The 12,714-nt window shown below is 50.6% G+C and overlaps 1 protein-coding gene across 2 annotated transcripts in view; it reads right to left on the reverse strand.

Annotated features, from left to right (window-relative positions):
• Synpr (synaptoporin) overlaps positions 1 to 12,714 on the reverse strand; it is a 303,503-nt gene that overhangs the window by 131,999 nt on the left and 158,790 nt on the right. The gene's annotated exons all lie outside the window — the stretch shown is intronic.

Consider the following 12,714-nt stretch of genomic DNA (forward strand, 5'->3'; position numbering starts at 1 on the left):
GAAGAATATGACACGTTGCTCTCCCAGCTCTACAGAACTTGCCATTCCTTTGGGGGAGGAGCCTGGCACAGTGTGGGGTAAGGGGAGTGTGTTGGAGGAAAATGGGATGCCCATTTGTAGGAGAAGGGAGGAGACAGCCATGGCTAGCTAAGCAGAAGGTGGAAAGGTGCTGGGCTTGTCCGAAGCTGAGAGTGAGTGACAGGAACGAAGCCAGAGCCGAGAGAACCACAAGCGAAAGTCACACAAGTGAGGTGTGAGGCACATCGGGGAGGGCAGTTGGTACACCGGGGCAGACACCTCTAGGGTGCTAAGGACTGACTGTGAGGGGCAGGCAGGGGGTGGCGAGGCGTGGGCTCCGGGGTGCCACACCCAAGCACGCCCCCACTTCTTCCAGCATCTGTGGCCGCTTTCACACTGGGATCGTGGAGCTGAGTACTGCCAGGCTCCCCAAGCCAGTGCTAGTCACCGTGGAGGAAGAGCGTGCAAACACTTCCAGTGGGGGAACGCGGGCCCTGCCAGGGGATTCGGGCTCCTTGCCGGTGTGGTGGGGAGCACGGAGTGGCTGCTCCACAAGGGGGTGCCAGCCGCAGTGTGAGGTGCCGATGGGAAGGAGACTGGGCAAGAGGCTGGGAAAAGCACTGTTCTCACTCCCCGGACTTCTGCGAATCCTTCCGCAGCAGGACCACGCCCACAGCGTCTTTCTGTCCCTCACAGTATAGTCGGTTCCGGGGGGCTCTCGAAGGAATGACAACAACAATGACAACGGTGCAGGTGCTGACAGTAGCACAGTAATTTCGTCCGGCTCTGGGCCTGTCTCTCTGGACGTACTATGAGCACTGGCTTATTTAATCTGCTGCACAACCCGGTGAAGTCGGAGTCCAGGCTCTCACGAGAGATGAGGAAGCCGAGGTCACACAGCGTGACCAGCGGCGCCTGGCTTCGAGCTAGCGAAGCCGTCGCGGTCTGCGCTCAGCTCGGCCTCCCCCTGAAGTCTGCGCTTGCTCCCAACCTTCCCGGGGTGTGTGTGTGTGTGGGGGGGGGGCTCAGCTGGAGCACAGCTTGGAGGGCAGCGGGAGCCCCCTGCGTCTCTGGGACACTCTCGTCCCCCTTCAGAGAGCCAGCCCAGGGTGAAGCAGGCTGGAGGGCCCCGGCAGCCTTCCCTGTAGCCTCGCTGCAGCCCGGCAGGCCGGGGGTGGGGGTGGGGAGGGACAGAATGTGTCAGCGCAGCCCGCGAGCCTGCTGCAGCGCGCCAGCTCAGTCTGACAGGCCTCTGCCTAATTGCCAGCCGCCGCAGCCGCCGGAGGTGCGGGCCTTGCTGCTTCCGGGGCTGGCACTCCCTGCTCCCAGATGCACCGCGGGAAGCCTCGTCCTGCACCCCGGAGAGGAGAGTCCGCCGCCCCCTCACGTGGCCTGGGCTGACGAGCCCTTTATCTCCAGAACACGAAGAGCGTCTGCTTAATAGGAACTGATGACTCCAACCGGGCCGGGAAGGTGGGACGCGCGGTGGCTGTCGCCACCTGCCAGCGGAGGAGCTTGATTGACTGCGGCTGCTCGTCCCACCTGCCGCGCGAGCCCGGCGCTGATGAGCGCCCCGACACCTCCTTCTTGCCTTCCCCGACTTGCGGCTCCTCCTTCTGGCCTTCAGCTGTTCTCTCCTGTGGGTAATTGGGTTGTTCTAAAGAAATGGACCGCAGATCTGTTTTCATTTTTGGATTGCTGCACAGTTGTGTAATACTTGGACGCAAGACAGCTTTGTGAACAACCCGCACAGCCTTCAGCGAGACTTGCACGTGGAAATAAGCGCTACATATTTTCCTCAGAAAGTGGCGTTGTGTTTAATTTGAGGATCTTGAAACTACTGTTAAAACCTTTCACGGAGGCCCATGTGGGGTTTTTCTCTATGGTGCGAGACTGTGTTCCCCGGTGGCTCCAAGAGGCCCGGGACTGCATTTCCTCTCATGCTGTGGAAAGTCGGTGGTGTATGGCCAAGGTACCTTGGGATTTGTGTGTGGTCTTCCCAGACAGAAATAGCCCTGAAGAACCAGGGCTCGGGGCCGTCACCTGGGGTCTGCCCAGGTGCCCCCCGCACCCCCCAGGAGAGCTCCGAGCATTCACATGGCCAGAGATGCTTCCATGTTCGTTTCTTATACCTGCAGCTTGGGGACTTAGCGAAGCATCTGAAGGTAACAGAAGACCTGGCCTGTGGTGGCTTAACAAAATGGAGCTTGTTTTCACCCACACCGGGCTGTCGTCTGGAGCTGGGGGTTTGCAGCTGTCAGTAATGTCTGGGCCAGCATCTCTGTGGTACTTACAGCGTTAGCCTCACAGCCACAAAGTGGCTGCAGTGTCCACGGACATGAGGCTGCACCAGACACTAGGAAGCGAACATTTCTGAGCTGTGCAGGACTGGCAGCAAGGGACCGAAGGTTCGGGATTGCAGCTGAGCCGGGGTCCAGGCCCGCCACAGGAGCCACTGGGGCAAGGTGAAAAGTGAAACAGCATCTGAAGTATTCTATGAAGAGAATCAGCACAGTCAGGCCCCTGGAGCGGGCCTCTGGCCGTGTCTTCATCCAGCATAATACACGGATCTGGGGCCTAAGATATAGCGGCCTACATTCAACACTTGCATTTGGATTGAAATTCACAGTTGTGCCTGTGCTGTGTTTTTCTTTTACATAAAGTCTGGCATAAATCTTTAAAATAAAACACATGGCTGAAATGATAAAAATAATTCGGCAATAATTTTCATTACTCTAAAGAAGAGAATAAATAAGTGAATAAATAAATAAGAGAATAAATAAGTTTTCATATGCAATGGTTACAAAGTATAGAGAGTTAAACATTGCTCATAATCTTTTAGAAAGGAAAAATAAAGTGAGACAATGTAGTTGCTACCACTGAAGGTAGAATTCGGAGCTAAAATCTCAGCGTGAACTGTCAGTAAGCATGCTCAGCTTTGGAAACTAAAAGAAAAAAAGATCTTCTTAAAAGTGTAAATTTAGACAATTTCTAGGTAACTTTACCCAAGTGAATTCAGGCTTCTCATTAGATGGTTATGCCGTTTTGAAGTGTGGTTAGGAAAAAACAGTAAAGTCAAAGAAACATGTGTCCTTTCAGAATTGTCTCTGTTGATTTTAAAACTTTCTATCCACACAGACTAGAAGCAGCACATGTTTGACCTGCTGACCTACTCCTTTGGCAAAGCCACTCTGTAGAATCCCAGTGAGCGCATTGAAGTCTGCCAAGGGGACACAGGACTCAAATCTAATGGCAGTCATTAGTGGAGCAAAAAGTGCCATTTATCTTTCATCTGGCCAAATAAGGTAATTACTTTTGAATACGCCAGCTCTAATTCTCCGTATGTGTCAATATGGAATAGTGAGATAAAATGACATGCGGCAGGGTTGCTCCCTGCCACCTGGCCGTGCTCCTCTGAGCTTGCTTAGGCGGACCCGGGGGGAGTAACTTGCCTGTGGCGGTGCTTCTGAACTTGCCCCCCTTTCCTAAGTAAACACAGACTTCCTGCCTTTTCCACACACTGCCTGGGTCTATGTACAGCCTGCGAGTGTCCCCAAGAGTTCCTGTGTTGGAGGTCTGGTCAGAATTTGGAAGCTTTAGGAGGTGATGCCTGGGGAGGTGACAGGGCCGCTGGGGTCATCACCCTGGAGAGAGGCTGAGGATGGTACTGTGGCCCTTGGTTAGCTCCTCAGAGGGCTGTTATGGAAGAGCAAGACCGACTGCTTGCTCTTGGGCCCTTGTCTTGCACGGCGCTCTCCCTCCTCACAAGCACTCCTGCCAGCTATGGGGGACATAGCTGGGGCCCAGGGGTGGGGTGAGTCTCACTGGCTCCCTGCCATTTGACTTCTGAAACTATGAGTTAAATAAAACTCTTCTCTTTATAAAGTACCAGCCTTGGGTATTTTGTAACAGCAATGCAAATTAGACTAACACCTCTCTAGTAACATAGCTGAGCGTCTTAAGGAGAATCACTGAGAACTGTCTTAATGCCGCACTTAGGTTTGACAGAAAAACAAGCAAGATAAGCTCGCAGCACGGTGACGGTTCTGCAGCTCTGTAAGGTGCATTAGAACGTGCTGGCCTGAAGTATTCCCTACCAGGGGCCACACTTTCACTGTAACATAGAATTTTGTTTTAACTGAAGGTAAGATTCGATCTTCAATTCCCCTCTCCCTTTCTTTTTCATAATAGGCTTCGGATTATAATGAACAACATTCTCGACTAAAAGATAAAGTCTCAGTTGTGACTCAGCTGTGGTCGATTTCAGTGTATGTGGAATGTCTTCTTCAACATTTAAATATTTCATCAATTAGATTTATTTATACCCGTGGTGCAATTTAGAATACCTTAGAGTTGCTTTGGAAAAAAAATATCGATCCCTAATCAATTGGCTGCATTCAATTATCGTCTCTTCCCTGGACAGGAAGAATCATTAAGCAGAAGCCTCTTGCATCCATTCTTCTTTTGTTTTTCAATTCAGCTCTACCCTAATGCAAGCACAGAGCAGAGGCACTTGATGTGGGAGCGGGCACACTTGTGGTGCTTTTCATCAGCGACATGTTACCAGTGTAGTCACACGCAACCCTTGAGCTCAGGAGCAGCAACCTAGCCTTCACCAGAGCACCATTTATTGTCAGAAAAATCTGAAACATGCAAGTAATCGTGCGTAGAGAGGCGCGCATCTCCCCATGCAGTGCTGCTTTGCGTGTCCTGTGGCAGGTTGTCCCGGTACCCAGATGCCCAGCCTTCCATGATGGTGGCTGGCGCATTCTGACTCCTGACCTGGAGCCAGCACTCAGACCTCTCGAACACGACCCATAGCCACCAAATCACCCTCCAGTCACACCACAGGCCTTGCACTACAGTGAGTGTGTAATGGAGAAGACAGATCTAAAACGGGCGGTCAGGCGTGGGAGAGGACAGCACGCACAGTGCTCCCAGTGCCGTGGCAGAGCTCTAGAGCAGCTGAGTGTGCACTCTAGATGAACGTTGTCTGCCTTTAATCCCACTGGTGATAGCTTCCATTTGCACGTGCACGTGGCGGGGCACCTGGAGCTCCGCAGCGCTGACTCCCGGAGCTTGTCCAGCCCGTGAGGCGGTGACACCGTTATTCCCATTTCAGAGCCAGAGAAGCCAGGTTTTGAGGGTTAAGTGATTGATGCAAAGCCGTACACACACAGAGCGGTAGTTTAAACTGATGAGCTCGAAGTTACAGTGGAAGAAACAACCAAACACGCGACTCCGGCCGGCATTAGAGAACGCCAGAGGACAAATTCAGTAGTTTACAAACTGTTAAAGAAAAAGAGCAAAGCCACAACTCGTTTTTTCCTTACCCTTGCTACTAGTCAGTGAGCAAAGAGTAGAGCAGAATTCTCTTTCTAAATGTATTCCGCTAAGAATGGAAAAGGAATGATAGCAGATCACCATTTGGCAGCCTGTTAGGAATTCAGTGTTTGCATCGCCCCCCTCAAGTGCACATGTTGAAGCTGTCAGCTCCAGTGTGCCTTCTTTGGAAATGGGGCCCTTAGGAATGAATTCAGATTAAGCAAGTTTATAAGGGTGGGGCCCTGATGCCACAGAGACACCAGGGAGCGCCTCTCTCTCCACCGTGTGTCTTCTGAGCACACACACACAGGCGGAAGCTGTGCACAAGCCAGGAGAGGCGCCACAGCCGCGGGTCGTGCTAGGAGATGCAGCTGGACTTCCTGTTGTCCAGAATCGCACAGCGTGAGTGTCCGCGCTGAAGCCACCTGGTCTGTGGCATTTACTACAGTAACCCCGGCTGGCTAAGACACAACTTTAGTGAATCAAGAAGTCTAGGCACAGATGACTGATTCCCCTAAAAGAGAGACAGGTAGAAATCACGAGGCATGGACGAAAGGGGACTGCACAAATTGTGAGATGTTACTGGCAAAGACAACGTCAACAAAAGGGACCTGAAATCTGCGTAATCCTCCAAGTACAACTGTCAAATTAAAAAAATAAAGCAGAGGGAAAATAAGAAATAACACCGTGGGGTGAAGTCGGCAAACCCCGGACTCTGAGACAGTCTCCAGAGGAAAGCACCTTATTTCTTCATAGCAGCCAACAACAAAATGTAGAGGAAAAGTGTGGATGGGGCGGGGGAAGAAGCAGAGCAAGCAGGCGGGAGGCGGCGGGCTCATAGATGAAACAACGCTGAAAAGCACGCCCCCAATCACACGGTATGATTTTTTTTAATTCAAAAAGCTGTAAGAAAAATCAGGAAAGGAATACATCATAAAATGTGTCGATACCCAAGGACACTGAAGTGTTACACATTTTACATGTAATACGGCATTATAACAATTTTGTTTTCGTTAATTTTGAGGGACACACCGATTTACATGTGCGAGGAGCCAGACCTGCTTTGGGAGCGCGCAGGGAGGAAAGCGATGACGGGGGCCACACTTGCAAGCGGGTCCCTGTGGCGCCCGGCGGGGAGGGCAGAGGCCCACTGCTCTGTGCTGTGTCTCTTTACATATGTTTGATAATTTTCTATCTCTGACAGCTTTAAAAAAAATAAAGGTTTCACAAATTGAGATCATATTATAAAATAATCTGGCTATAAGTCTATATGTATAGGCAAACTTCTATGTTGTTTTTCATTTCATACATAAAATGTAAGCAATTTTCATCTTTTCAAAAGCATACTTTTCAAAATCCTAATCAGAATAACTAAGAAGAATATTATGAACAGGTATAAGGTCCAAGCTCATTTTAATATTACAAGATTGTAGGACTTACAAGAAAATACATTCTTTAACAAGAATTTCATCCTAATAATCTTTTATTGATTGTTCTGGGGACCCATTTAGTTCTGCCTCATTAGGGGGGAGCAGCTTTTTCTCATTGTGTTTCAATGAGATGACAAATCACCAGAGCCTAAAGGGCTATACAGTCCATATTTCTTCAGCAATAAGAGAAAGATCCCCACCATCTTCCAGTAATGTCTTTCTATTGATTAAATCCAGGGGGCAATAAGATACATCAAATTACTTACAATTTAACATATTGGTTTTAGTTTCTAAGTACCAGTGGTAATGGAGTTCATCTAGACCCTAACGACCGGCGCAGATGGACGTGTTACCTGGTCAACACTGCCTGAGGACGGCCGGTGGCCGGGAGCTGTCGGCTCGCTCCACCACAGCACGACCCTGGGACCTTTCCAGAAACGTCCCCTCTCCTTTAGATTTCCACTAACTCGTCACCCCTTTCTAGCATGTCTAGGAAGACTAACTTACTCTCAGAGTCCATTATTTGCTCGTGGGAAACAAAGACAATAACTGTAACTAGAGACATAATTCTAACAGGAGACACTTGCACAGACTGGAGAAAGCTGAAAGACAGAAGAACAGAGGCGTCAGGGGACAGAGCCTGAAACTGCCGCGGCTCCAAGCGCATGCCCCGTGCACGCGAGGCGTAATCTTTCCTCTGTGAGAGGAGAGGAATCACACGGGGCTCCAGGGCGCTATGGCACATTCGAAAAAGAAAGTTGAGGCTCTTCCAGGGGAAGTCGTAATCCTTACCATAGATGGAGAAGCTCTGCCAAGTAATGCAAGCAGGCGAAGTGGGAGAGTGAGACATTGAGGAACTAGGAAAAAAGCTGGACGTGGACTTCACCAAGGAAAAATAAAACAAGACCTACAAAGGGGCGTGAGGCCATTCCACCATTTTCCTTTGAGACCCAGGGTTATGTCTCAGTCCTACACTCCTGCACCATGACCATGTCTACGTTCATGCTTGGACTACAGGTTGAGACCCTGTTTCAAAAAAACAAAAAACAAAAAACAAAAAAAAAAAACATGCCTGTCAACTTATCTCCTCGATGAGAAAACCTCCAGGAAGAAAAGCAGCAGGAGTGAATTTTATTTATTTATTTATTTATTTATTTATTTATTATCTGTCTATTTTTGCCGTAACGGGGATTGAACTCAGGACCTTGTGCTTGCCAGCCAGGCGCTTCTTCTATTGAGCTATCTCCCTGACCCAGAAGTAAATTGAAAAGTAGGGGAAAACAGTAGAGGAAAATTCGTAGGTGAAGGTTATTGGTCAACATGACACAGCGCCACCGGAGGAAACACACTTGGGCTTGGGGCAGGTGTTTCGTAGGCACGTGGTGAATCAGCACAGACACATCTCCTGTCTCGGTCTACGCAGGGCAGGCCTCACAAGTTTGCAGCAAATGGAAAGACAGAGAGATAGTCTAGTGAGCAAGGCTGGAGCAACAGTGTAGGAGGAAGGAAGTCTGGTGTTAGATAAGAGCACAGCAGAGTAAGACAAGGGAGAGGGGGCAGGAAAGGCTTGACCAAGACAGATGAAGGCGAATTCCAATAGCTGGGCAGCGGCATCATGGTGTGGGGTCCTCTTGGAAGTTGGAGTAAAATGACGCTGTTTGGAGGGGCATGTCCCAGTGATCATCTGGGAAGGCCTTGGTGGGATGGCATGAAGAATAACGAGGGGTTGATCCTTTACCCCAGTTTACCTTTTGGGAAGCTACTGCAAGCTGTGGATCTGCTCCACAGAAAATCCTCCTCTGTACAATTATTTTAAAATTATCACCCTGACTTGGTGGATTCAGAGATCCCTTAGAGATACGTAGCAGAAGAACCTAGCAGGCCACCCACCTCGCACTGACAGCCTCCTACAGAGAGGCACAGTCCACGGGCACCACAGCGGGTGAGAGCCTGACGCCTCCCGTGCAGTCTGCGGCTCGCACTCACAGCTATGTTTTGGGCAGTACCGTTCCCAAGATTCTTTCCAAGTCTAACTCTCCCACTTAAGTTTCTGGGTCCAAATTTTCTCTATTATTATTATTATTATTATTATTATTATTATTATTATTATTGGTACTGGGGATTGAACTCAGGACCTTGTGTTTTCCAGGCAGGCGGTAATACACTGTGCTATCTCCCCAGCTCCAATATTTGCCATAAATCATTTCTTTAGCATTATATCACTATTTAATGTTTTAAGTTATTTCTATGTGCCCTAAGATTTCATCTATTAGGAAGATCCAGAATCTGGATTTTTTGAACCAGCCTTCTTCTTAGAAAGGAACTAACTTGAATGAAAATCCCTTGTTTGAAAAGGTGAACTCTGCAACATTCCGTGCTAGCATGACTTTGTCTGCACCCGCTTGTTCCCTACAGGAGAAACGCGGAAACCAGCGGGTGAGACCTCAGTGGCTACAAGTGGCACAGAATGGCTTTCATAACGTGCCTTCTGCAGGGTGGGGAGGCACGAGGCACTGACCTTCCCTGACAGCTGAAGCATGTGCTGGGAGCAGAGGAGCTGAGTGGGAACACAGAGCCCAGCCTCCACCTGCCTCCCTGATGGCACCATTCTTCCACTCCAGGGAGAGGAAGCCAGAGGCCATGAGACCAGCTGAAACACCCAAGCCTCGGGGGTCCTACTCCCTCAGCAGACAGGGGGTGGCAGTACACCCTTGAAAAGACACCCACGGAGGTATGCAAAGAGTGACTTCTGGTCTAATGTCCTTGCTTCTTCCTAGTCATGATAGTGTAAGAGGACATTATCACTGGACAGGGAGAAGTCTCAGTGCACTGGATGCCAAAGTACAATTTAAGAGGGCACTTTCTCATGACTTCTGTTGCTAATGACACAGAAGTTGGTAATCTGTGTTCTGGAAACAGAGCATAACTCAGTAACCCAGATTATGGGCTCATGCATAGACTCAGGCTTCTGAATTCAGAGTTTGATTTGACATGTGGCTTTTCCTGGGATAGCCTTTTTCTAATGATTTTATCAGAGGGACGTGAACTTGTTTTCCTAAAATGAAAACTATTTTCTAAATGTAAATATTTGTTGGCTGCAGGTAGCGTGTGTGTGTGTGTGTGTGTGTGTGTGTGTGTGTGTGTGTGTGTGTAAATGGCTGCTCCTCTCCTTGAGCTTAAAATCTTGTAGGATTGACAAGTAATAAACAAGTAAATATAAAATTGTGACAAAGAAAATTAAGGTAGTGTTTTTCTCATAGGCGGCATTAAATAGCAGATACTAGTGACAACAAGATCTTCTCAGCGATGGTACCTAGCGGAGTTTTCTTTGCATAGAGAACACTCAGGTCTGAATGGCTGGAGAGAGCTGCAGGTGGACAGAAGGAGAATCTGAGCAGCGGGCCTGTGCCCAGGCAGGAGCTGCAAGGAGAGGAGCTACCACGCTGTGGTAGGTGGCGCGGACACCACGACATGAAGCTGGGGGAGCGGGCAGGTCCTCATAGTAGTCTGTACCACACAATGGCCTGTTATTCATTTAGGAATTGCTCCCCAGTAATTATTCATGGCAAAATACTTGTAATCAAAAGAATCACATGCTTTGAGGCATTCATTATGTGACAACCCCTCTTCCGATCTACCACCTCAGATCATTTCCCAGACACACTTGCAAGATTGGCAGGGTCCTGGCTCCACAGCTGGGGAAGCTGAGGCACACGCCATGGCAACTTCTGTAGTATCTTCAGTGAGTAGATGGGGAAGCTCGGCTCGGGACTGGGCCCGTGCGCTCTGAGCTCTTAGGGGAACCGAGAGACGCCCCCTCTCTTGAGCAGCATCTGAGCCTCACCAGGGCCAGAGGCAAGCAGAGGAGCGAGAGTGAGGGCGCCCTGGACGAGGCTGCTCTGGGCTCTGCTGAGTGACGCTTTGGATCTGGCTGCGGCCGGCTCAGAATCCAGATACCTAACAAAACCAGGGCTTGTGGGCAGGGGAGCAGAAGAGACGAGTGCACATTAGCACAGAGAGGGGCCAGAATAAAGGTGCAAGGGGGCGTCAGGTGTGCTCAGGCGCAGGGAGGAGGCTGCCTCCACTGCTCTCATTCCTTGCTGCACTTGCGTTTCCTGGGAGGCACAGGTAGACAAAGGCAAGAGGGAGTGGCCGGGCTGGGTGATGTGGCGCCGGCCCTGGAGGGCGCAGATCCTTTTAAGGACGGCATTACAGAGTTCTCAGTCCTTGTGGTGCTTGTCCAAGGAAACACGGAAGTGAAACAATGGACCCGTCCAGCACGTGCTGTGAGAATTTCCCACCCGGTCTGGCATTAAGACGACAGGTTTCATGAGGATCTAATGGCTGTGCTCTGCTTTGGGTGGCTCCGAGAAGTTATGAGGGCAGCCTCGGCGAGACATGTGCTACCTCCACCAGGGGTGCCCATCCCCAAAGCCAGAAACCACGCCCGAGAGCCCCCCTGCGGTGCCCTTTCCCCCAGTGGCTCATTCCCTAGCCTCGCTGCTTCCGCATTCTGATGTCGACTGCAGCTGGGAGCCCTTCTGTCCTCAGCTGCTAGTGCCCCGGCCCAGGCCACTAGTGTCACTTGTGGTCAGCCAGACCTGCCCCCAGCCTTGCCCAGGACACTCGTGCTCCACACAAGGGTCGTCTTTCCAAGGTGGCTCTGGCTGGGCCGCCCGCCTGCCTGCCTTCACCCGCCGCTGTCCTGTGCCCTGTGCTGCCGGCTTCAGCACAACTTGCACGGCCTTCCGTCTCCAGGCACTTGCCTCCCCCTGTGCCTCCATCTCTGTTGTCTTCAATGAACAGCAAAGTGCTTAAAATTCTTGTCTCTGAACAACCGTGGGCATCCTTTTCCTGCTAGTTCCCATGCTGTTCTTCTGCCTAAAGTGTCTTCCCCATCTTTGTGTTTTGACACTAAATTTAAGTGTTGTTCTGTCCATGAAATCCTTCTTATGCCGCCTCTTTACTTGTAGACAGGACAGTGAGCCCTGCCCAGGAGCAATGTAGGTGTCAATCTACCATGCAGTTGCCTGGCATGGTGACTGTGTCTCTGCCGATGAAATTCGGCTAAGGACCCCAGAAGGGTTGGTAATCTCTGGGCCCAGGGAAGGTAGCCAGGGGGTCCTTAGGATGGAGGCAGAGGGCTCAGTCGTAGAGGCAGATGAGGTGATGCAAGCGGCCAGGGAAGGAGAGAATGCGGAATTTAAAAATGGCTACAGCATCCTACTGATTTTAAAGACAGAAAGAGAGGCCTTGAACCATGGACTAGCCTGCGGCCTTCGAGGCTGAGAAGCTGAGCAAGACCTTTGCCCTAGTTGCTGCAGAAGCGGTGCAGCCTGGCTGACTCCGTGGCGTTAGGGCTTCCGACATCTGGAGCTGCAAGGTAAATCTGTGTTGTTTCTAAAGCTCTAAGATTGTGTTAATTTGTTATAGCAGCAATAAGAACCTAACACTTACTCATTGTTCTTCTTGCCCTTTACCACAAGGAAAGTCAGTCTCCACCTTACACTCCTGTGCAGCTGGCACGCGCACTGGCCTCTTCTAGTGGGAGTGCAAGCACTTCACGACTGCTGACACACGCAGAGGGCAGGGACCTGGCTTTCCTCTGCTCACTCATTTGTTTACTGCCTCTGTCACCACATGTTTATTTGCTGAATGTTTAGTATGCACCAGACACTGCTCTGCACGGTCCGTATATGGAGGAGCAACACAGAGCGCGTTCTGGCTGCGTGGAGCTCCAGGTTGGACGGAGGATGTGCGCTGAGGCGAAACAGCGTGGAGGGAATCTGGATGGAGCTCTCGCAGAGAGAACGGTGTGTGGAGCTACAGGATGCGATGCCACGGTATGTGCCGAGGACTGGGCTACGGGACACGATGCCACGGTGTGTGCCGAGGACTGGGCTACGGGACACGATGCCACGGTGTGTGCCGAGGACTGGGC

This window comes from Octodon degus, unplaced genomic scaffold (genome assembly GCF_000260255.1).
Source record: "Octodon degus isolate 3935 unplaced genomic scaffold, OctDeg1.0 scaffold00210, whole genome shotgun sequence".
In the NCBI taxonomy this organism is placed as follows: Eukaryota; Metazoa; Chordata; class Mammalia; order Rodentia; family Octodontidae; genus Octodon; species Octodon degus.